Source organism: Hyperolius riggenbachi, chromosome 6 (genome assembly GCF_040937935.1).
Source record: "Hyperolius riggenbachi isolate aHypRig1 chromosome 6, aHypRig1.pri, whole genome shotgun sequence".
In the NCBI taxonomy this organism is placed as follows: Eukaryota; Metazoa; Chordata; class Amphibia; order Anura; family Hyperoliidae; genus Hyperolius; species Hyperolius riggenbachi.
Genome location: NC_090651.1, coordinates 221612871 through 221638507, shown reverse-complemented (window position 1 = coordinate 221638507; position 25637 = coordinate 221612871). Strand labels below are relative to the sequence as shown.

Here is a 25637-nt window from a genome sequence, read left to right as displayed (position 1 = left end):
GGGTCGTTGTCTTGCTGGAAGGTGAACCTCCACCCCAGTCTCAAGTCTTTTGCAGACTCCAAGAGGTTTTCTTCCAAGATTGCCCTGTATATGGCTCCATCCATCTTCCTATCAACTCTGACCAGCTTCCCTGTCCCTGCTGAAGAGAAGCACCCCCAGAGCATGATGCTGCCACCACCATATTTGACAGTGGGGATGGTGTGTTCAGAGAGATGTGCAGTGTTCATTTTCCGTCACACATAGCGTTTTGCATTTTGGCCAAAACGTTCCATTTTGGTCTCATCTGACCAGAGCACCTTCTTCAACATGTTTGCTGTGTCCCCCACATGGCTTGTGGCAAACTGCAAACGGGACTTCTTATGCTTTTCTGTTAACAATGGCTTTCTTCTTCTCACTCTTGCATAAAGGCCAACTTTGTGCAGTGCACGACTAATAGTTGTCCTATGGACAGATTCCCCCACCTGAACTGTAGATCTCTGTAGCTCGTCCTGAGTCACCATGGGCCTCTTGACTGCATTTCTGATCAGCGCTCTCCTTGTTCGGCCTGTAAAATTAGATGGACGGCTTTGTCTTGGTAGGTTTACAGTTGTGCCATACCCCTTCCATTTCTGAATGATCGCTTAACAGTGATCCGTGGGATGTTCAAGGCTTTGGAAACCTTTTTGTAGCTTAAGCCTGCTTTAAATTTCTCAATAACTTTATCCCTGACCTGTCTGGTGTGTTCTTTGGACTTCATGGTGTTGTTGCTCCCAATATTCTCTTAGACAACCTCTGAGGCAGTCACAGAGCAGCTGTATTTGTACTGACATTAAATTACACACAGGTGCACTCAATTTAGTCATTTGCACTCATTAGGCAATGTCTATGGGCAACTGACTGCACTCAGACCAAAAGTAATTACCCACGCCCCACTTTGCAGTTATTTATTTGTAAAAAATGTTTGGAATCATGTATGATTTTCGTTCCACTTCTCACGTGTACACCACTTTGTATTAATCTTTCACGTGAAATTCCAATAAAATTGATTCATGTTTGTGGCAGCTATGTGACAAAATGTGGAAAATTTCAACGGGGCCGAATACTTTTGCAAGCCACTGTATATATATATATATATATATGTATGTATATATATATATATATATATATATATATATATATATATACATACACACACAAATATCACTTCCTTGTTAGCGGCCATGTTTTTTGTTTGTAAACACTGCCTGAAACTGGCGATTAAAAGCCAGGATGGCGGCGGGGAGCTGCGGAAACGCAAGCAGGGACCCTGGAGATCACAGTGACTCAATTGGTATGTTGGTATTGTACAAATCGGACAGTACAGTTTCTCTTTAAAAGGTAATATATATGGCAGACTTCATATACCTCCGACTACAGTTGTCCTTTAAAGGGAACCTAAACTGAGAAGAAGATGTATTTTTCCTTTTAAAATAATACCAGTTGCCTGACTCTCCTACTGATCCTGTGTCTTTAATACATTTAGCCACAGCCCTTCAACAAGCATGCAGATCAGGTGCTCTGACTGAAGTCAGACTGGATTAGCTACATGCTTGTTTCAGGTGTATGATTCACCAACTACTGCACTCAATGAGATCAGTAGGACTGACAAGCAACTGGTATTGTTTAAAAGGAAACATCCATATCCCTCTCAGTTAAGGTACCCTTTAAAGAGAGTCTGAAGCCAGATTAAAAATGTTTTTTTTAGCTAATATTCAGCAGGGGCATGTTTGCCCCTGCTAAAACGCCGCTATCCCGTGGCATAACGAGGGGTCTCTACCCCCCAAATACCCCCTGCTATCTCTGGGGAGCGCTTCCGTGTGAGGCCGGGCTATGAGCTGCAGCCCTGCCTCACACGCGTCTATCAGCGGCGTATCTCCGCCTCTCCCCCGCCCCTCTCAATCTGCCTTCGCTGCAGAGCTGCAGGGCTGCAGAGCTGCAGGGAATCCACTGAGAATGTTGTGCACGTTGAACACAGAGGTGTTGTTTATGACCCATAAACCTGGTTCAGATTGTGCATGAAGAATGTGTAATAGAGGAAGAATCCCCTCATTCCCCTGCAGAGTACCTGCACATCACTCTTACATGTACCCACAGTCACATTGCCTAGGGCCTGATAGATGTTCTTTGCTCCGGTCTGTACCTTTTTCAAGTACTCTTACCAAGGACTAGTTTTAGTCTATGACTAAAGGGAATAAATATGGCAGTCTACATATCCTTCTCACTTCAGTTGTCTTTCAAAATTCGTAAGCGTTGGCAGTTAATAGACACATTTAATGTTACATACTTTCAATCAACAAGATTGTATTATGCAAATTAGAGGAGTCGAAGGAATCCTAAACTGCAGAGTCGGAGTCGGTGGATTTTTGTACCGACTCCACAGCCCTGGGACTGTATACACACTGCTGCCAACGAACGGTGATCTGCCAAATTGATCCATCATGTCAGTCATTCAAAATGCGGGGATCTGTCAATTATTAATTACATTGCAAATAGAAATGGCTTTAACCTCCAATTTTGGGTTCGCAAACCTCGAATGCGAACTTCCGCAAAAGTTCGAGTTTGCGCAAACCGGACGAACCGCAATGGGCGTGGTCATGACCGGATGAGGGCGGGGCTAACTGTAATTTAAAGTGAACCCAGGGTGAGAGTGATATGGTGGCTGCCATATTTATTTCCTTTTAAACAATACTAGTTGCCTGGCAGCCCTGCTGATCTATTTGGCTGTAGTAGTGAACTGAATTACACCAGAAACAAGCCATGCAGCTAATCTTGTCAGTTCTGACAATATTGTCAGAAACCCCTGACCTGCTGCATGCTTGTTCAGGGTCTATGGTTGAAAGAATAAGAGGCAGAGGACCAGCACGGCAGCCAGGCAACTGGTATTGCTTAAAGGGAGATAAATATGGCAGCCTCAATATTATTCTCACCTCGGGTTCCCTTTAAAAGTGCAACGCAAAGACAGAGGGCCCAAGTTTTGGTGACCCTTTTCCCAGAAAATTCACATAATTGTGCAGGTTTTCTCAAGAAAATACACATAATGTGAGCAGATTTTAACAAAAAACACGTCCAATGACCCCAATATGCACAATCGGTGGCAGATATGGTCCCAATATGCACAATCGGTGGCAGATATGGTCCCAATATGCACAATCGGTGGCAGATATGGTCCCAATATGCACAATCGGTGGCAGATATGGTCCCAATATGCACAATCGGTGGCAGATATGGTCCCAATATGCACAATCGGTGGCAGATATGGTCCCAATATGCACAATCGGTGGCAGATATGGTCTCAATATGCACAATCGGTGGCAGATATGGTCTCAATATGCACAATCGGTGGCAGATATGGTCCCAATATGCACAATCGGTGGCAGATATGGTCCCAATATGCACAATCGGTGGCAGATATGGTCCCAATATGCACAATCGGTGGCAGATATGGTCCCAATATGCACAATCGTTATCAGATATGGCCCCAATATGCACAATCGTTATCAGATATGGCCCCAATATGCACAATCGTTATCAGATATGGCCCCAATATGCACAATCGGTAGCAGATATGACCCCAATATGCACAATCGGTAGCAGATATGACCCCAATATGCACAATCGGTAGCAGAAATGACCCCAATATGCACAATCCGTAGCAGATATGACCCCAATATGCACAATCCGTAGCAGATATGACCCCAATATGCACAATCCGTAGCAGATGTGACCCCAATATGCACAATCCGTAGCAGATATGACCCCAATATGCACAATCCGTAGCAGATATGACCCCAATATGCACAATCCGTAGCAGATATGACCCCAATATGCACAATCCGTAGCAGATATGACCCCAATATGCACAATCAGCATCACCTGAAAAAGAAAAGAAAAACCCATTTACTCACCTACAGCCAGAAGACCTTCTTTCCCGACCTCCTGTCCCGAGTCCCGACCTCATTGTGGCGCGCCCACGATCCTCTTCCTTCCCGACGTCACGACGAGACTTCCTGCCTGCATGCAGAGAGCAGGGCTACGGGAAAATGGCCGCCCGAAGCCATGCACTGCAGACTCGAAGTCTGCAGAACAGGGCTCCGGGCGGCCATCTTACCGTAGCCCTGCCTGCTGCTCCGTGCTGCCGCTGTGTGAACTGACTTGGCGTCTTTTAGACGCCTGAAGTCAGTTCACTCCAGGGGGTGCTTTGGGGGTGCTTGGACAATTCTAGGGGGTGCTCGAGCACCCCCTTGCACCCCCCTGGCGCCGCCCCTGTGTGTAACGCACCGCAAACAGCTGTTTGTGTAGTGAGGGCCGTGCTGGACTGGTGCACACGATGGTGAGAGTGCAGACGATAGCGGTTTTCAGGCCCATATGGTCGGGCTGAGGTAGCTCAATGACAGAACAACAGTGATTGTCCAGCTGATCGAATTTGGTCTGTCCACAATGAAGCAACGACCTTATTATCTTGTGTGTGCCCCTCAACACACTCATATAGGTCATTGCTTCATTGTGATATGCAAGCCCCTTCACCGTGGCAAGGTAACGATCACGAAGGGGACTTGACACATGTACATGCCTTTTGTTGTGTTGTTGCAGCCGCAGTGCAGCCAGAAAAATTAGTCAGGCATGTACACGCATCAGAAAAATTATTAGTCTTTTTGTTAGCGGCCACTGCTAGCAGCGGCCTTAAAAATTCAGGAATCCACCTGGCGTCCTGGACCCTGTTGGTGGTGGCGGAGAAGGCAGTCAAGCGGCCTGCAGACAGAGATTTTGTGTGGGGACCGACTTAGTTTTGGGGCAGGCAGCAGCGGCCGGCAGGCAGAGATTCTGTGTGGGGACTGACTTAGTCTTGGGGCAGGCAGTCACACAGCATGCAGGCAGAGATTCTGTGTGTGGGGACTGACTTAGTCTTCGGGCAGGCAGTAGCCCTCCGGGATCCATGCCTCATTTATTTTGATAAAGGTGAGGTACTGAACACTTTTTTGACCTAGGCGACTACTCTTCTCACTAACAATGCCTTCAGCTGCGCTGAAGGTCCTTTCTGACAGGACGCTTGAGGCAGGGCAAGCCAGAAGTTGGATGGCAAATTGTGACAGCTCTTGCCACAGGTCAAGCTTGCACACCCAGTAGTCCAGGGGTTCATCACTGCTCAGAATGTGAAAGGTATGCAGTGCATACAGATGCAGTGCAGTGCAGATGCAGCCAAAGGTACTGACTGCTGGTATAATACAATGTACAGTCACACAGATGCAGTGAAAGGTACTGACTGCTGGTATAATACAATGTGCAGTCACACAGATGCAGTGAAAGGTACTGACTGCTGGTATAATACAATGTGCAGTCACACAGATGCAGTGAAAGGTATACACTGACTGCTGGTATAATACAATGTGCAGTCACACAGATGCAGTTAAAGGTATTCACTGACTGCTGGTATAATACAATGTGCAGTCACACAGATGCAGTGAAAGGTATTGACTGCTGGTATAATACAATGTGCAGTCACACAGATACAGTGAAAGGTACTGACTGGTGGTATAATACAATGTGCAGTCACAGAGATGCAGTCGAAAGGTATGCACTGACTGGTGGTATAATACAATGTGCAGTCACACAGATGCAGTGAAAGATATGTACTGACTGCTGTATAATGATGAGATGAATACACTTGAAATCCTATACCAAGAACTGGTTATGAAGGGCAAGTCTGCCTTCCATTCAAGTGAAAGGTATGCACTGACTGGTATAATACAATGTGCAGTCACAGAGATGCAGTGAAAGGTATGCACTGACTGGTGGTATAATACAATGTGCAGTCACACAGATGCAGTGAAAGGTATGCAGTGACTGGCGGTATAACACAATGTGCAGTCACACAGATTCAGTGAAAAGGTATGCACTGACTGGTGTATAAAACAGTGTGCAGTCACACAGATGCAATGAAAGGTATTCAGTCACTGGTGGTATAATACAATGTGCAGTTACACAGATGCAGTGAAAAGGTATGCACTGACTGGTATCTAAAACAGTGTGCAGTCACACAGATGCAGTGAACGGTATGCAGTGACTGGTGGTATAATACAATGTGCAGTCACACAGATGCAGTGAAAAGGTATGCACTGAATGTGCTGGGCCTGACACAGTATAGCAATTAGCAAGGGACAGACAGGGCTGTATATGCAGTGCCAGTGACACACACACACACACAAAAAACACATCACAAGAGCATTAGCTCTCAAAAGAGCTTTTTTTGTGGTGCTTTTCAGGCAACAAATATCAGCAAGCTAACAGGACCTAACTAATGCTTTCCCTATCTCTCCAGCAATGTATCTCCCTTCTCTCACTAGCAGGCAGCAGACAGAGTGAGAAAATGACCAACGCTGCTGCCTTTTATAAGGAGAGGCGGGGGGTCCAGGAGGGAGTGCAGCCTGATTGGCTGCCATGTGTCTGCTGACTGTGATGTAGAGGTTCAAAGTTTTTAGCCCAATGATGTGGTATAGGGGGTGGGTCAAATGCGCTATATGTTTGCGGTTCGACGCGAACCCCCATTGTTCGCTGGCGAACTGTTCGGGCCATCTCTAGTTGCAAAATTATGCTATTATTTATTTATCAAAATGTATTGACCTTATAGAAAATGTAATGCTTACTCTATATCTGAATGCTCCAGTGCTTCCTCCATTAAAATTGGGTGAATACAGTCTTTGCATATATGCTGTTTAAACTTCGGATGAAGTCCAATTCATCATGTAATACCGCGCCAAAACCTAATACTACTCCTTTATTGGACCCTGAATCATACCTCACAAGTGTTCCGTTTTCGGCGGGAAAGCCCCAGGTTGTATATAATAGGACTGTGAATTATAAAACATATTTTTCTTATAGTATGTGTTACTAGGGGTGTGTCGTGGGTGTGATTAGGGGTGTGGCATGGGAATGGCTTAAGTGTCCCTCAAAAAGTTGGGACATATGCTGAATGTTCTAATGCTTCCTGTGAGGAATGCAATCCGTTTGCGCATATAAATCATCTTATATCCAGAAAGTTCAAAATACAACCAACAAATGCTTCGTGTTTCACTGAATGACACTACTATTTCCACATGTATAGTCCTGTGCATTTATATATCGCTTATGGTCACACTGATTGGCCATACATCTCTGGTAGGACTTTTACTGCAATCGCTGAAAGGGACACTATGGCAAAAATTGTGCTGTTCCATTATCACCACATCAATTACAGCATACATTTACACACAGAGTTTGTGTTTAAAAAGTAGCTGATAACACTAAAGGCTCATACACACATCATAGTCTTTTGAAAATGAAAGATCACAGACCAAATTTATCCCATTCCATGTAGTATGAGAGCCGTACCTTCACAGTCTTTTCTATGGAGCTGAAATCCCCATCAGAAAAAAATCTTTGCAAGATGCTGCACACACAGATGCTGTAAAGACACAAAGATCAGTATCTGCAAAAGATCGGTTCCTGCAAATTGCATTCATAGTCTATGAGATCTGCAGATCATCATACACACCTTGTTTAACAGACATTCATCTGCAGATCAGATCCACCAGGATGGTTTTTCAGATCTGCAGATGATTGTCTGATCTACAGATGAATGTCAGTTAAACAAGGTGTGTATGATGATCTGCAGATCTCATAGACTATGAATGCAATTTGCAGGAACGGATCTTTTGCAGGAACAAATCTTTTGCAGATACTGATCTTTTGTGTCTGTACAGCATCTGTGTGTGCAGCATCTTGCAAAGATTTTTTTCTGATGGGGAGTTCAGCTCCATAGAATAGACTGTGAAGGTATGGCTCTCATACTACATGGAAGGGGGTAAAATTGGTCTGTGATCTTTCATTTTCAAAAGACTATGGTCTGATGTGTGTATGTGGCCTTATTCTGTACTCCTACAGGACTGAGCTGCATATCATTTCCATGCTGTAAGCATCGGACTGCACTGCTAAACAGACACTGTTAGGACTCTTTTCCATGGACTGTTGGTAGGCAATGAAATGCCTTTCAAACTCTCACAACTGCTTGCTGCTGCCTGGTAACTGCTCACTGCTGCCTGATAACTGCTCACTGCAGCCTGATAACTGCTCACTGCAGCCTGACAACTGCTTGCTGAGCACACAGTTCAAAAGTCAGTGGAAAAGAGGCCTAACAGATGATTTATAACTAGCAGACACTCAACAGATGATTTGAGGCTGGCTGACACACATTACAGAACCCCTTTGGTTTTTACATATAAGATAACGTAGCTAAATAAATAAACAGGCTGCTAAGTAATGCCTCTTTTCCATGGACTGTTTATAGGCAGTGAAATGCCTTTCACACTCTCACAACTGCTCATTGTTGGCGGGTAACTGCTTGTTACTGCGTGATAACTGCTTGCTGAGCACACAGCTCAGGAAGCAGATAAGGTGCGTACACATGCACTACATCCGCCCGGCGGATCGCTCAAAACCAGTCTTATCACCCGAACGATAGTCTGTACACAGATCTGGCGTGCAAACGACTGAACGACGGGACGTTCAAACGACCCGTCGTTTGCAAAAATCAGACGTGTGTATGGGCCTTTATTGTGCCTGTGTGTACAGGTCCTTCTCAAAAAATTAGCATATTGTGATAAAGTTCATTTTTTTCTGTAATATACTGATAAACGCTAAACTTTCATATATTTAAGATTCATTACACACAACTGAAGTAGTTCAAGCCTTTTATTGTTTTAATATTGATGATTTTGGCATACAGCTCATGAAAACCCAAAATTCCTATCTCAAAAAATTAGCATATCATGAAAAGGTTCTCTAAACGAGCTATTAACCTAATCATCTGAATCAACTAATTAACTCTAAACACCTGCAAAAGATTCCTGAGGCTTTTAAAAACTCCCAGCCTGGTTCATTACTCAAAACCGCAATCATGGGTAAGACTGCCGACCTGACTGCTGTCTAGAAGGCCATCATTGACACCCTCAAGCAAGAGGGTAAGACACAGAAAGAAACTTCTGAACGAATAGGCTGTTCCCAGAGTGCTGTATCAAGGCACCTCAGTGGGAAGTCTGTGGGAAGGAAAAGGTGTGGCAAAAAACGCTGCACAACGAGAAGAGGTGACCGGACCCTGAGGAAGATTGTGGAGAGGGACCGATTCCAGACTTTGGGGGACCTGCGTAAGAAGTGGACTAAGTCTGGAGTAGAAACATCCAGAGCCACCGTGTACAGGCGTGTGCAGGAAATGGGCTACAGGTGCAGCATTCCCCAGGTCAAGCCACATTTGAACCAGAAACAGTGGCAGAAACGCCTGACCTGGACTACAGAGAAGCAGCACTAGACTGTTGCTCAGTGGTCCAAAGTACTTTTTTTTGATGAAAGCAACTTTTGCATGTCAGTTCACAAGTGTTGCGCTTCTTGATATAAATCAGTATCATCCACTGCAAACCCCCCTTCATGCAATCACTCACCAGATGTTGGGGTCTCAACAGACCACACTGCGCATTCAGGGTGTATGGCCCCCCGTCACCTTACGATCAGACTGTCTCTCCTCTGCAGGTGGACAAAGTTGGAGTGCGGAGGTTGTCTTTCCAGCATCCAGGGTGATCAGCTGGGCGCTTGCAAAAAGATATGGAAAAAACAGGAAGACCCGCTTCCAATAGTGTGATACTGTTTTATTCCATAAAAAAATATATGCATAAAAATCATTTCAGCAGTCGATATACAGAGCGGTTGAGGAGGAGCTATGTCCCTTGTGGCCACCTTACCCTCTCCCCGTCTATATCGCTATTTCCAAAAGTTAAAAAACTATAAAAGTTCGCCAGAGACGTCGAGCCGCTCAACAGCCTGCGCTCAGCGTATGTCGTCACTCTGTGGCTCCGCCCTACGCGTTTCGTTGCCTAGCAACTCATCAGGGGCTAACACAGAGTGACGTGTGCGCCCATTATATCCTCTCCTAGCCGTGCTAGAGCTTCCAGCAGGGAATTGGCTCCTCCCTCACATTGTTAAGCTTTGGAAATTCAAATAAATAGATAGATAGTGGCAGGATTAAAACGGCCTTAATGACCATCATCTATTACCATAAGGTTAGATAGTTTTATAACTACAGCATTTTGTTGTACATTTTTTGCCTCCTGTACATTTTTTTTCTTCTCTCCTCTCTTTCAATGACAGGATAAAACTTTATTTAAAAAACCCTAAAGTTAACAACATTTCGTAATTGACCTTAAATAGTTACAATCCACATCATGATTATATTAATGGACTATATGTATAGCCATGCTCTCCATATGCTCTCAATTCTAAGAGGGGGAATTATCTAGTAATGAGCAACCAAATCATATAGTCAATATATGTGTTCCCGATTTCTATCCATAACCAATTGTTAAGGGCTCCGCCTATGTGTAATATGTTCTCAACTGCTCCACCACCCTCATATGGGGAAACGGTCCTCCCAACCCAGTCCAAGGTTACCTTCATCAAAGCTGATGGTGATATAGCGAAGATAGCCCAAGCCCTGGAACTGGTATGTTCATAATGTAGACAGTGTGTCCCACAATAGGGATTATGCAGTTAAAAAACAATGCTCCAATACTCTTTCATATTTCCAACCATACTCATTGATGCCTCCCCATTATGAGTTGCTTAAAAAACAGTTCAGATCAATTTCTATGTTCAAACCAAGTGGTTCTAATGTGTCCATTTCATATATGTGCTATTTAATTGTCTGGCAACAGGATGGTTTCTATCCATGTAGAACCTGCAGAATTTGCCTGGCAGGTCTAACAAAAAGAACTACCACAGTAACATCGACCACAAATGGACGCCAGTTTAAAATAAAAGGATTCATAACTTGTTCAACCAAGTATGTGGTATACTGCTTGACCTGCAATTGCGGTAAGCAGTATATCGGACGCACCACTAGAGAATTAAAAGCACGGTTGGGAGAGCACTATCACAAAATTGAGAAAGAACATACAAACCACAGTGTACCCAGACATTTCACCATCAGTCGATCATGCAAATTGCACAAGATGCAGATGACTGGCATAGAGAAGCTAAAATCATCATGGAGAGCTTGCAATAAGATCAAAGAACTCTCAAAGCTAGAGACAAAGCACATATATGAAATGGACACATTAGAACCACTTGGTTTGAACATAGACATTGATCTGAACTGTTTTTTAAGCAACTCATAATGGGGAGGCATCAATGAGTATGGTTGGAAATATGAAAGAGTATTGGAGCATTGTTTTTTAACTGCATAATCCCTATTGTGGGACACACTGTCCCCATTATGAACATACCAGTTCCAGGGCTTGGGCTATCTTCGCCATATCACCATCAGCTTTGATGAAGGTAACCTTGGACTGGGTTGGGAGGACCGTTTCCCCATATGAGGGTGGTGGAGCAGTTGAGAACATATTACACATAGGCGGAGCCCTTATCAATTGGTTATGGATAGATATCGGGAACACATATATTGACTGCAGTGGTGCTCAAATACCCCTTTTTAAAATTTGAGTTTGGTCGAATTCGAATAGTAAATTATTCGAGGTCAGTCGAATATTCGAGTCGAATAATTTTTACTATTTGATTCGACCTCGGACTTCGAGCTCACTATTCGAGTCGGTATTCGAGCTCATTATTCGAGCTGACTATTCGAATTGGCCTTAAATAGCTTCCAACACTTGTTTTGAGGGTAAATGATGCAAGAAACATCTTTTTTTCCAAGTAACAACAGCAAGTGATTATGTGGGGATGTTCCTTTAAAAAAAAAAAGGTGGAAAGAGAAGTTGTGTCCAGAATTTTGTTCAGTACTGTATATACTTCTTCTTCTTCTTCTTCTTATTATTATTATTTATCTTCTATATCTTCTTCTTCTTCTTCTATATCTTCTTCTATATCTTCTTCTTCTATATCTTCTTCTATATCTTCTTCTTCTTCTTCTATATTCTCTTCTTCTTCTTCATCTTCTTCATCTTCTTCTTCATCTTCTTCATCTTCTTCATCATCATCTTCTTCTTCATCTTCTTCTTCTTCATCTTCTTCATCTTCTTCTTCATCTTCTTCATCTTCTTCTTCTTCATCTTCTTCATCTTCTTCTTCATCTTCTTCATCTTCTTCATCTTCTTCTTCTTCATCTTCTTCTTCTTCTTCTTCATCTTCTTCTTCTTCTTCTTCATCTTCTTCATCATCATCTTCTTCTTCATCTTCTTCTTCATCTTCTTCTTCTTCATCTTCTTCTTCTTCATCTTCTTCATCTTCTTCTTCATCTTCTTCATCTTCTTCTTCTTGATCTTCTTCATCTTCTTCTTCATCTTCTTCTTCATCTTCTTCATCTTCTTCTTCTTCATCTTCATCTTCTTCTTCATCATCTTCTTCATCTTCTTCATCATCTTCTTCATCTTCTTCATCTTCTTTTTCTTCTTTATCTTCTCCATCTTCTTCTTCTTCATCATCTTCTTCATCTTCTTCATCTTCTTCTTCTTCTTCTTCTTCATCATCTTCTTCTCCTTCTTCATCATCTTCTTCTTCTTCTTCTTCATCTTCTTCTTCTTCTCCTTCTTCTTCATCTTCTTCTTCTTCTTCTTCTCCTTCTTCTTCTTCTCCTTCTTTTTCTATATCGTCTTCTTCTTCTTCACTTATTTCTCTTTCCAAATTTTTTTTTAAAGAAATGCAGCTATTTTTGAGCGTAACAAATAGCTGGTGGCGCACGCATGTTGGAAGCGCCATTGTATGTGCTCCCTGGCAGTGGAAACACACAGACAGCAGGAGGTAAATTCAGCAGCAGGAGGAGGAGGATGAGTGTGTGGCAGCAGGCAGTCAATGAGGCAGGCAGCGTGACATAATAGCCCTGGTACCTAGCGGTGATACCAGGGCTGTAAATAAACACAGCAGGCAGGAGGTCCCAGACAGCGGTCGTGCAGTCCACATCGTGTCCAATACACAACTGGGACAACACAGTTTTCAACCCGGGCACCTCTGAAAAATTAAACCTTTTTTTTTTAATGGTTTTTTGGTTTTGTTTGTAAAACAAATTACACAGATATATAGCTATTTTTTGACGTAATAGCTGGTGGCAGAGTGGCAGCAGAATGTAATTCTGTGTACCCTGGCAGTGGGAAACACAGACAGACAGCAGCAGCAGGAGGAATGGAGGAGTAGTGTGAGTGTGGCAGCAGGCAGGCAGCGTGACATAATAGCCCTGGTACCTAGCGGGTGATACCAGGGCTGTAAATAAACACAACAGGAGGTCCCAGACAGCGGTCGTGCAGCCCACATCGTGTCCAATACACAACTGGGACAACACAGTTTTCAACCCGGGCACCTCTGAAAAATTAAACCTTTTTTTTTTTTTTTTTATGGTTTTTTGGTTTTGTTTGTAAAACAAATTACACAGATATATAGCTATTTTTTGACGTAATAGCTGGTGGCAGAGTGGCAGCAGAATTTAATTCTGTGTACCCTGGCAGTGGGAAACACAGACCGACAGCAGCAGCAGCAGGAGGAATGGAGGAGTAATGTGAGCAGCTATTGTTTGACGTAATAGCTGGTGGCAGAGTGGCAGCAGAATGTAATTCTGTGTACCCTGGCAGTGGGAAACACAGACAGACAGCAGCAGCAGCAGGAGGAATGGAGGAGTAGTGTGAGTGTGGCAGCAGGCAGGCAGCGTGACATAATAGCCCTGGTACCTAGCGGGTGATACCAGGGCTGTAAATAAACACAACAGGAGGTCCCAGACAGCGGTCGTGCAGCCCACATCGTGTCCAATACACAACTGGGACAACACAGTTTTCAACCCGGGCACCTCTGAAAAATTAAACCTTTTTTTTTTTATGATTTTTTGGTTTTGTTTGTAAAACAAATTACACAGATATATAGCTATTTTTTGACGTAATAGCTGGTGGCAGAGTGGCAGCAGAATTTAATTCTGTGTACCCTGGCAGTGGGAAACACAGACCGACAGCAGCAGCAGCAGGAGGAATGGAGGAGTAATGTGAGCAGCTATTGTTTGACGTAATAGCTGGTGGCAGAGTGGCAGCAGAATGTAATTCTGTGTACCCTGGCAGTGGGAAACACAGACAGACAGACAGCAGCAGCAGGAGGAATGGAGGAGTAGTGTGAGTGTGGCAGCAGGCAGGCAGCGTGACATAATAGCCCTGGTACCTAGCGGGTGATACCAGGGCTGTAAATAAACACAACAGGAGGTCCCAGACAGCGGTCGTGCAGCCCACATCGTGTCCAATACACAACTGGGACAACACAGTTTTCAACCCGGGCACCTCTGAAAAATTAAACCTTTTTTTTTTTTTATGGTTTTGTAGTTTTGGTTTTACAACCAATTACACAGATATAGCTATTTTTTGACGTAATAGCTGGTGGCAGAGTGGCAGCAGAATGTAAATCTGTGTACCCTGGCAGTGGGAAACACAGACAGACAGCAGAAGGGCAGTACACAGCAGCCCACTGTAGTTGTAAAATGTGTGGCTGCAGGCGACGTAATAGTTAAAGTGAACCAGGCTGGCTTAGTGAGCAGGAGCCAGGAGGTGGTAAAGGGTGGTAAGGCACATTAACGATGGTTCTAAGTTCCGGCAGCCAGTTCATGTCCCCCTCTCGCCGACAACAGGAGCCAGGAACTCGCCTTCCACCCACGCCTGGTTCATCTTGAGAAACGTCAGTCTGTCCACAGACTTGTGAGACAGACGTGAGCGTTTCTCGGTGACCACGCCACCAGCTGCACTGAAGCAGCGCTCGGACAGCACGCTGGAAGGGGGGCAGGACAGCACTTCCAGGGCGTACTGCGCCAGCTCGCTCCAGATCTCCAGGCGCTTGACCCAATACTCCATGGGATCAACAGGGGCATCGCTGTCAAGCCCGCTGTAGGACCCCATGTAGTCAGCCACCATGCGGGTCAGGCGCTGGCTGTGACCGGAGGAGGATGCTGCTGCATGCACCTCCTCTCTAGTCACTGCTGCCGGAGCCTCTACAGTCCTGTAGAGCTCGTGGCTGAGAGACAGCAGGTCTGTGGGGCGCTTGCTGCTGGATGCAGGCACCTGCTGCTGCCTCTGTGCTGGCTGCTGGACAGTGGGGGTGGAAGGCTGGGGGAAGGCTTCCTCCAAGCGCTCAACAAGGGCCTGCTGCAAGCTCCTTATTTGTTGCGCTGGGTCTCCTCCTGCAGGCGGCAGGAACTGGCTCAACTTCCCCTTGAGGTGTGGGTCCAACATCATGCTGATCCAGATGTCCTCCCTCTGCTTCATCTGGATCACCCTGGGGTCCTTGCGCAGGCACGCCAGCATGTGCGCTGCTATTGGGAAGAGGCGGGCCACGTGTGCTGGCACATCGATGGCAGTGCTGTCCTCATCCTCCTCCTCTGCCTCATCAGCCTCATCCTCTCTCCACCCCCGCACCAACTCAGCTGCGCTGTGCTGCTCCCCCTCATCAGCAGCAAGGTCAGGGACCTCCACCAAGTCCTCCTCCTCCTCCCCCTCAGAGGTGGACTGTGCAGCTGCTTGCCGCTCCTGCTGGTCCAAGGCTGCCGCTCCCTGTTCCAGCAAAGCATCGAGGGCCCTGTTCAGCAGACAAACCAGGGGCACCCACTCGCAGACCATAGCATGGTCCCTGCTCACCATGTTAGTGGCCTGCAGAAAGGGAGCCAGCACTAAGCACACCTGCTGCATGTGCCTCCAGTCATCATCGGGGACGATGGACGGGATGTTGCTGGTCTTGTCCCTTCTCTGAGCGGCGGAAACAGTGGCCAGGGCAAGGTACTGGTTGACAGCGTGCTTCTGTTCAACCAGACGCTCCAACATCGCCAGGGTGGAGTTCCAGCGAGTCGGAACGTCAAGGATCAGCCGATGGCGTGGCAGCTCCAGCTCCTTTTGCACGTCTTCCAGGCTCGCACAGGCTGCAGCCGAGCGCCGGAAGTGACGCACAACGTTCCTTGCCGTTTCCAGCAGTTCGCGGCCCAGGGGCGTAGCAATAGGGGGTGCAGCGGTAGCGACCGCATCGGGGCCCTTGGGCCAGAGGGGCCCCAAAGGGCCCTCCCTCAACTACAGTATTAGCTCTCTATTGGTCCTGTGCGCATAATAATCACTTCTATATATACATTGAGTAGTGGTAAACATTAACAAGCTCTTCCCCATCCCCTTCTTGCACCTCTGACACTGTAGTTGCCATTGGCAGGTTTTGGTGCGCCGTATCAATTGTTATGTATAAAGTGCATGGGGGGCCCCATTGTAAAACTTGCATCGGGGCCCACAGCTCCTTAGCTACGCCACTGAGTTCGCCCATCCCCTGGTAGGTGCGCAAGAACTTCTGCACCACCAGGTTCAGCACGTGGGCAAGACAGGGGATGTGGGTCAGGTTTCCCCTGTCTATTGCGGCAACCAGATTGGCCCCATTGTCGGCCACCACCTCTCCGACTCTGAGGCCTCTGGGGGTCAGCCAAATCCTCTCCTGCTCCTGGAGTTTGGCCAACACATGGGTTGCCGTCAGCTTGGTCTTCCCAAGGCTGACCAAGTGCAGCAGCGCTTGGCAGTGGCGGGCCTTCACGCTGCTGCTGAGGCGGGGGGTTTGGTCAGGTGTGCCGGAGGATGGCAGAGGATCGGAGGAACCTGCTGCAGTTCCCCCGACCCTGCGGGGTGGCACCACCCACTGTGTTGCTGCTGCTGCTGTGCCCGCTGCTGCTCTCCCATCCTCACCCCCTTCCACCAAGCTGACCCAGTGGACAGTGAAGAACAGGAAGCGGCTGCTCCAGGAGTCCATGGTGATGTGGACCCTTTCACCAACCGCGTGCTCCAGCCCTCGCTCCACATTGGCCATCACAAAGCGGTGCAGTGCAGGAATGGCCTTGCGGGCGAAGAAGTGTCTGCTGGGGAGCTGCCAGTCTGGGGCTGCGCAAGCAAGCAGCGCACGAATGTCGCTCCCCTCCTGCACGAGCGTGTACGGCAGGAGTTGGGAGCACATGGCCCGTGCCAGCAAGCCGTTCAGCTGCCGCACGCGACGGCTGCTGGGAGGCAGAGCCCTAACCACCCCCTGGAAGGACTCGCTCAAAAGGCTCTGGCGTGGCCTTTTGCTGGCACGGGAATCAGCAGACACAGCAGAGGAGGCCACTGAGGACTGGCTGCCAGAACAGGCCTCAGTGTCGGCGGCAGGAGTTGCAGAGGGGGGAGGAGCAGTGCATTTCCGCACTCCTGCTGGTGCTGCTGGAGGAGCAGGAGGGCGGGTGGCTGCTGTTGCTGCTGCTGCTGCTGCTGCTGAAGGCTGTGCAGTGATGGGTGTGGTGCCACTGCCAGCACCAGATGCCTTCAGCCTCTGGAACTCCTCATGCTGGTGGAAATGTTTCGCAGCAAGGTGGTTGATGAGCGAGCTGGTGCTGAACTTTAAGGGGTCTGCACCTCTGCTCAACTTCCGCTGACAGTGGTTGCAAGTGGCGTACTTGCTGTACACTGTGGGCATGGTGAAAAAGCGCCAGATTGGTGACAAAAACAACCCCCTACGGCATGGAACCGCTGCTGCCTGTCTCCCTGTGGTGGTTGGGGGGGGGGGGGGGGGGGGCTTGGGTGCGGCTGGTGGTGGTACTGGCAGATGCTGCTGAGCCTGAGACACCAGCAGGCTGGGGGACCTGCCTACTGCTGCCAATGCTTGCAATGATGCGCCTCCTTGCAAGGCCCACAAGCGCATCCTCCTCCTCCTCCTCAGAGCTGCTGATGACGACATCCCCTGGAGCTGGTGGCACCCAGTCTCTGTCTGTCACCGTGTCATCATCATCCTCCCCCTCCTGAAACATGTCCTGCTGGGATGATGACCCCCCAAACTCCTCTCCTGATGCATGGATGGGCTGCTTGACTGTCGCCACAGTCTTGCTGTCCAATCCCTCATCCCCCAAAGTGCCCATCAGCATCTCCTCCTCAAGATCGCCAACAACAGCAGACAATTTACTCATGATGCCTGGGGTCAAAAGACTGCTGAATGACAGGTCGGCGAGTGACGGTGAACTGGCCTCCTCCCCAGGCCCTGCTGGGCGGCTGCTGCGAACAGGGGTGGTGGTGGTGGTGGTGGTGAGGGTGGAGGCCTCGGATGCAAAGCTGATGGCGGGCTGCTCATCCTCCATCATCAGTTGCACCACAGTGTCTGCATCCTTTTCCTCAATGGGACGTTTCCGACCCGGCTGGAGGAAAATCGGAGCAGGTGCTACACGCTGCTGCTGCTGTGTCTCTGCAGCGTGAGTTGCAGATGCTCCTGCTGGGCGGCGCCCAAGGCGTCCACGGCCAGTGGCTATAGGAGGAATGTTAGCCACTGACGCTGCTGCTGCTGCGGAACTGTGCATGGTGGCGCGGCCGCGCCCGCGGCTTGCCACAATGCTGCTCCCTCTCCTCCTGATTCCCTTGCTGCCCTTCCCCTTGCCCAAACCGCGCTGGCTGCCACTTCCAGACATCTTCGATGTTTTGGGCGTAAACACAAAAGTTTTTTAAAAGGGCGGGTGAAAAGTGGGGTACTTTAATGGAGTGGGTTGGTGGGCGAGGTGACTGAGTGAGTGTCTAGTACAGTAAGTAAGTAGTTACAGAGTCAGTAAGTACAACTAGAAGTTACAATAATCAGTAGTAATAATCACAAGGAAATAGAGTGTGTGTACACAGACAGTGAGTGAGTGCACGCACACGCAGGAGCTAGCCTATGAACAGTGACTGAGTGTCCCTACTAGTACAGTAAGTAGTAACAGTAAGTACAACCAGAAATTACAATAATCAATCAGTAATCAGAAGGAAATAGAGTGTGTGTACAGTACACAGACAGTGAGTGCACGCACACGCAGGAGCTAGTAGCCTATGAACAGTGACAGTGAGTGTCCTAGTACAGTTACAGTATATAACTATTCAGAAGGAAATAGAGTGTGTGTACACTACAGTACACAGACAGTGAGTGCACGCACACGCAGGAGCTAGTAGCCTATGAACAGTGACAGTGAGTGTCCTAGTACAGTTACAGTATATAACTATTCAGAAGGAAATAGAGTGTGTGTACACTACAGTACACAGACAGTGAGTGCACGCACACGCAGGAGCTAGTAGCCTATGAACATTGACAGTGAGTGTCCTAGTACAGTTACAGTATATAACTATTCAGAAGGAAATAGAGTGTGTGTACACTACAGTACACAGACAGTGAGTGCACGCACACGCAGGAGCTAGTAGCCTATGAACAGTGACAGTGAGTGTCCTAGTACAGTTACAGTATATAACTATTCAGAAGGAAATAGAGTGTGTGTACAGTACACAGACAGTGAGTGCACGCACACGCAGGAGCTAGTAGCCTATGAACAGTGACAGTGAGTGTCCTAGTACAGTTACAGTATATAACTATTCAGAAGGAAATAGAGTGTGTGTACACTACAGTACACAGACAGTGAGTGCACGCACACGCAGGAGCTAGTAGCCTATGAACAGTGACAGTGAGTGTCCTAGTACAGTTACAGTATATAACTATTCAGAAGGAAATAGAGTGTGTGTACACTACAGTACACAGACAGTGAGTGCACGCACACACAGGAGCTAGTAGCCTATGAACAGTGACAGTGAAGCAGTGGCGTAGCTAAGGAGCTGTGGGCCCCGATGCAAGTTTTACAATGGGGCCCCCCAAGCACTCTATACATAACAATTTATACGGCGCACCAAAATCTGCCAATGGCAACTACAGTGTCAGAGGTGCAAGAAGGGGATGGGGAACAGTTTGTTAATGATTACCACTATTCAAAGTATCTACAGAAGTCATTATTATGAGCATAGGACCAATAGAGAGCTATTTCTGTAGTTAAGGGAGGGCCCTTTGGGGCCCCTCTGGCCCAAGGGCCCCGATGCGGTCGCTACCTCTGCACCCCCTATTGCTACGCCCCTGACAGTGAGTGTCTTAGTACAGTTACAATATATAACTATTCAGAAGGAAATAGAGTGTGTGTACACTACAGTACAAAGACAGTGAGTGCACACACACGCAGGAGCTAGTAGCCAATGAACAGTGACAGTGAGTGTCCTAGTACAGTTACAGTATATAACTATTCAGAAGGAAATAGAGGGTGTGTACACTACAGTACACAGACAGTGAGTGCACGCACACGCAGGAGCTAGTAGCCTATGAACAGTGACAGTGAGTGTCCTAGTACAGTTACAGTATATAACTATTCAGAAGGAAATAGAGTGTGTGTACACTACAGTACACAGACAGTGAGTGCACGCACACGCAGGAGCTAGTAGCCTATGAACAGTGACAGTGAGTGTCCTAGTACAGTTACAGTATATAACTATTCAGAAGGAAATAGAGTGTGTGTACACTACAGTACACAGACAGTGAGTGCACGCACACGCAGGAGCTAGTAGCCTATGAACAGTGTCAGTGAGTGAGTGTCCTAGTACAGTTACAGTATATAACTATTCAGAAGGAAATAGAGTGTGTGTGTACAGTACACAGACAGTGAGTGCACTGCACGCACACGCAGGAGCTAGTAGCCTATGAACAGTGACTGAGTGAGTGTCCTAGTACAGTTACAGTATATAACTACAATACAAAATACAATCAATCAGTACTAAAGGACAGCAGAAATACTGGTATAGATGAGAAATAAACAGAGGACAGGAGAGAACAGCTGCCCACACAGGCAAGGCCCTGAGGCCTAAAGCTGTAAGCCTGCAGCAGCTGTCTGAGTCTCTCTCTATGTAACACAAAAGCTACTAACTAAAATACAATGTCTATCTAACTAACAACAATATAGGTGTATATAGGAGGTGTATGTGAGCAAAAACGCTAGGTAAATGACCACAATAAAGCTCTTGCTAAGCCAACGCACAAAGGAGCAGATCTCTCTCTGTGCAAAGTCAGGCAAGGACGGAGAAACACAACATGGCGGCCGCTATTTATAGGGTAGGGGCTGGCCAGGGTCCCCCTCAGTGATTGGCTGTCGTCAGAGGGCCTGGGAGCCCTCTGAAGGACATCAATCTGGGCTATGACGCTATTCGAGCTTGGTATTCGAGCTCGAATAGCGCTGTTAGCTCGAATAGCGCGAATAGTGAATGGGCTATTCGAGTTCACTCGAATAGCCCATTCGAATAGCTCCAGCTATTCGGAGCTCGAATACCGAGCTCGAATAGCTGAAAAAGAGCTCGAATATTCGAGGTACTCGAATATTCGAGCTCTGCTGAGCACCACTGATTGACTGTATGATTGGGTTGCTCATTACTAGATAATTCCCCCTCTTAGAATTGAGAGCATATGGAGAGCATGGCTATACATATAGTCCATCAATATAATCATGATGTGGATTGTAACTATTTAAGGTCAATTACAAAATGTTGTTAAAGGGACACTTAAGCCAGAAAAAAAAAATGAGTTTTACTCACCTGGGGCTTCTACCAGCCCCCTGCAGCAGTCCTGTGCCCTCGCAGCCACTCACTAATCCTCTGGTCCCCCGCTGCCAGCTAGTTTCGTTTTTGCCGACAGGCCCGTCAGGACTGGCCGCGCGTAGCTTTTTCCGCATTCCCGCCTGTAATTAGCGCTATTGCGGGACCAGAGGATTAGTGAGTGGCTGCGAGGGCACAGGATTGCTGCAGGGGGCTGGTAGAAGCCCCAGGTGAGTAAAACTCATTTTTTTTTCTGGCTTAAGGTTCACTTTAACTTTAGGGTTTTTTTAAATAAAGTTTTATCCTGTCATTGAAAGAGAGGAGAGAAGAAAAAAAAATGTACAGGAGGCAAAAAATGTACAACAAAATGCTGTAGTTATAAAACTATCTAACCTTATGGTAATAGATGATGGTTATTAAGGCCGTTTTAATCCTGCCACTATCTATCTATTTATTTGAATTTCCAAAGCCTAACAATGTGAGGGAGGAGCTAATTCCCCTCTGGCAGCTCTAGCGCAGCTAGGAGAGGATATAATGGGCGCACACGTCACTCTGTGTTAGCCCCTGATGAGTTGCTAGGCAACGAAACGCGTAGGGCGGAGCCACAGAGTGACGACATACGCTGAGCGCAGGCTGTTGAGCGGCTCGGCGTCTCTGGCGAACTTTTATAGTTTTTTAACTTTTTGAAACAGCGATATAGACGGGGAGAGGGTAAGGTGGCCACAAGGGACATAGCTCCTCCTCTACCGCTCTGTATATCGACTGCTGAAACGATTTTTATGCATATATTTTTTACGGAATAAAACAGTATCACACTATTGGAAGCGGGTCTTCCTGTTTTTTCCATATCTTTTTGCAAGCACCCAGCTGATCACCCTGGATGCTGGAAAGACAACCTCTGCACTCCAACTTTGTCCACCTGCAGAGGAGAGACAGTTTGATCGTAAAATGACGGGGGGCCATACATCGCGAATGCGCAGTGTTGTCTGTTGAGACCCCAACATCTGGTGAGTGATTGCATGAAGGGGGGTTTGCAGTGGATGATACTGATTTATATCAAGAAGCGCAACACTTATGAACTATCTTTTTAAACTACTGGCAATAACCCATAGTAGAGTTGCAGCTCTTGGAGTTACAAGACTGGTATACTCATGCAAACGCACATATCTAATTTGTGGACTAATCATTAATTACTGCTGAAGCAGAGGCGAGCGCAGCTTCCACTCATACCATATATAACTTTTGCATGTCATTCGGAAATCAAGGTGCCAGAGTCTGGAGGAAGACTGGGGAGAGGGAAATGCCAAAATGCCTGAAATCCAGTGTCAAGTACCCACAGTCAGTGATGGTCTGGGGTGCCATGTCAGCTGCTGGTGTTGGTCCACTGTGTTTTATCAAGGGCAGGGTCAATGCAGCTAGCTATCAGGAGATTTTGGAGCACTTCATTCTTCCATCTGCTGAAAAGCTTTATGGAGATGATTTCATTTTTCAGCACGACCTGGCACCTGCTCACAGTGCCAAAACCACTGGTAAATGGTTTACTGACCATGGTATTACTGTGCTCAATTGGCCTGCCAACTCTCCTGACCTGAACCCTATAGAGAATCTGTTGGATATTCTGAAGAGAAAGTTGAGAGACACAAGACCCAACACTCTGGATGAGCTTAAGGCCGCTATCGAAGCATCCTGGGCCTCCATAACACCTGAGCAGTGCCACAGGCTGATTGCCTCCATGCCACGCCGCATTGAAGCAGTCATTTCTGCGAAAGGATTCCCCACCAAGTACTGAGTGCATAACTGAACATAATTATTTGAAGGTCGACTTTTTTTGTTTTCAAAACACTTTTCTTTTATTAGTCGGATGAAATATGCTAATTTTTAGAGAATTTGGGGTTTTCATGAGCTGTATGCCAAAATCATCAATATTAAAACAATAAAAGGCTTGAACTACTTCTGTTGTGTGTAATGAATCTAAAATATATGAAAGTCTAATGTTTATCAGTACGTTACAGAAAATAATGAACTTTATCACAATATGCTCATTTTTTTAGAAGGACCTGTATATGTCTGCAGGTTTTTATCAGAATCAGAATCAGAATCAGAAATATTTTAATCGCCAGGCACGACTGGGTCGTGCTTGGAATTGGGTTTGGCACATACAATTGCTCAGCAAAAGGTTCAAAGGTATAGATACACAGAAGGCATAAATAATAACAATAGGCATAAACAGGAGTGCAAATTGATAAACAGGCAGGACTGCAGATTGATAACTAGTTATAGCATGAGTGCAAGTTAGAATGATTTGCACAGAGTGCAGTTGCAAACATAAAAAGTTACTTCCGGTACTGGGCTGAAGATGAGTGCAATTTTACGCAGGAGGACAAGTCAATAACTAAGGAAGGGCAAGGTGCCATTCAGTTCACAGCGGTGGAGGGGGTGGGACGACCCGGATGGAGTTCAGGAGGTTGACAGCAGAGGGGAAAAAAGAGTTCCTGTGCCTCGAAGTTTTGGTGGCAATGGCCCGAAACCTCCGGCCCAGAGGGAGCCGGTTGAAAAAGCAGTGACCAGGGTGAGAGGGGTCACCGGCAATCCTCATTGCTCTGGAGCGTAGTCTGGAATTGTGGAGGAGTTCAAGCGAAGGGAGGTGTCTGCCAATGATTCTCTCTGCCGATTTAATGACCCTCTGAAGTTTGTATTTGTCTCTGGTGGAGGAGCCAGCGTACCAGACTAGGGTGGAGGCGCAGAGGACGGACTCGATGGTGGCGGTGTAAAAGCACGTCAGCAGTTCTTGGGCCATGCCAAACTTTTTCAGTTGGCAGAGGAAGAAAAGCCTCTGCTGTGCTTTCCTTTGGGTCAAGGCTGTGTTTGCCTTCCAGCTCAGGTCTTTGGAGATGGTGGTGCCCAGAAGGCGGACGCTGGCCACTCTTTCAACCTCGGTGCCGTCAATGAAGATTGGTGGGGGGGTGGGGGCAAACTTCCTGAAGTCTACTATTAGCTCCACAGTTTTGGATGTGTTGAAGACAAGCCTGTTCTCCTTGCACCACTGGCAGATTCTGTCAACCTCCTGACGATAGGCCTGCTCATCATTGTCTGTCACCAGGCCAACGATGGTGGTGTCATCTGCAAATTTTATGACCTTGACAGAGCTTATATATGTATGTGTCCATGCATTCATTATTTGATGGAAAATTTTACACACAGTGACAGTGACCCGGAAGCAGATGGCAGAAACCTTGGATATTAGACAGGATAAAAATGAAAAATTAAGAATGAAATGAGAATAGGAGAGCAACAAAAATTACTGGAATAGCCCGTATTTGGCACTTTCAGTGGGTATGTTTATTTAAAAGGTACCTTTTTATCTCAGGTTTCCTTTAAGCTGCCATTTGGGTTTACAAATTTCAAATGGTCCTTAGATTGTTCATTGTTTCCAACAATGTTATCCTGCCATGTGTACACCTAGCTTTAGAGTAACAACAATGTGTTTGAATAAGGTTGGAAACGTGTCAGTGGAGATACGTTGAAAAAATAGGCTAAGTCATGGACAAGAAAGATGTAAAATGCAGTAAGAGGAAAGGCACCTAGGGGGGGAGCAGGCAGTATGGGCATAACTGTAAATGGGCCCCCCAGAAGAACTTTGAATGGGAGAACGTCCTATGTTACTTCGCCTCTCTGTTTATGATCATAAAGGCAGTGCAGGCGCCATAACTTCCCATCCCTTCAGTGACATGTATGGCCATCTTAACCCCCTTCTACTTTTTTAAACAAAAGAAAGTGAAAATGGTTGCGCATCTAACCAAGATGCACCTGACATTGCATAGGGCTGATAAGCCTCTCAAAGGCACAACTGTGCTCATTGCAGTAGAACAAGTGCATTAGAACTAATGCATCTCACAATACAAATAATGGAAGCAAACTTATGCATTAACATTATTAACTTATTAGGGGTCCTTACCCTTCTCTTATTGAGAGAGACATCAGTTCAACAGCAGGGACGGCTCGTGCAGCCTTCTCTCGGGGTCCCCACCCTAACCTATGTTTAAAATCACCCAGCGATATGGGAACATGCCAGCAGCACCCCCTTCTACAGTGCATAGTCTCCACAGAAAATGCCCCCACCACCCTACTACAGTGAGTCGTGCTACCAAAACCCTTCACTTCCACCCTCTTAACAAATGCAGCCACAATCTTTCTTCAATGACAAGTAAAGAAACCATTCCCCCCTCCTTG

The 25637-nt window shown here is 46.6% G+C and overlaps 1 protein-coding gene across 1 annotated transcript in view; it reads left to right on the top strand.

Moving 5' to 3' along the window:
* Window positions 1–25637, top strand: part of LOC137522655 (membrane-spanning 4-domains subfamily A member 4A-like) — a 117508-nt gene that overhangs the window by 12126 nt on the left and 79745 nt on the right. The gene's annotated exons all lie outside the window — the stretch shown is intronic.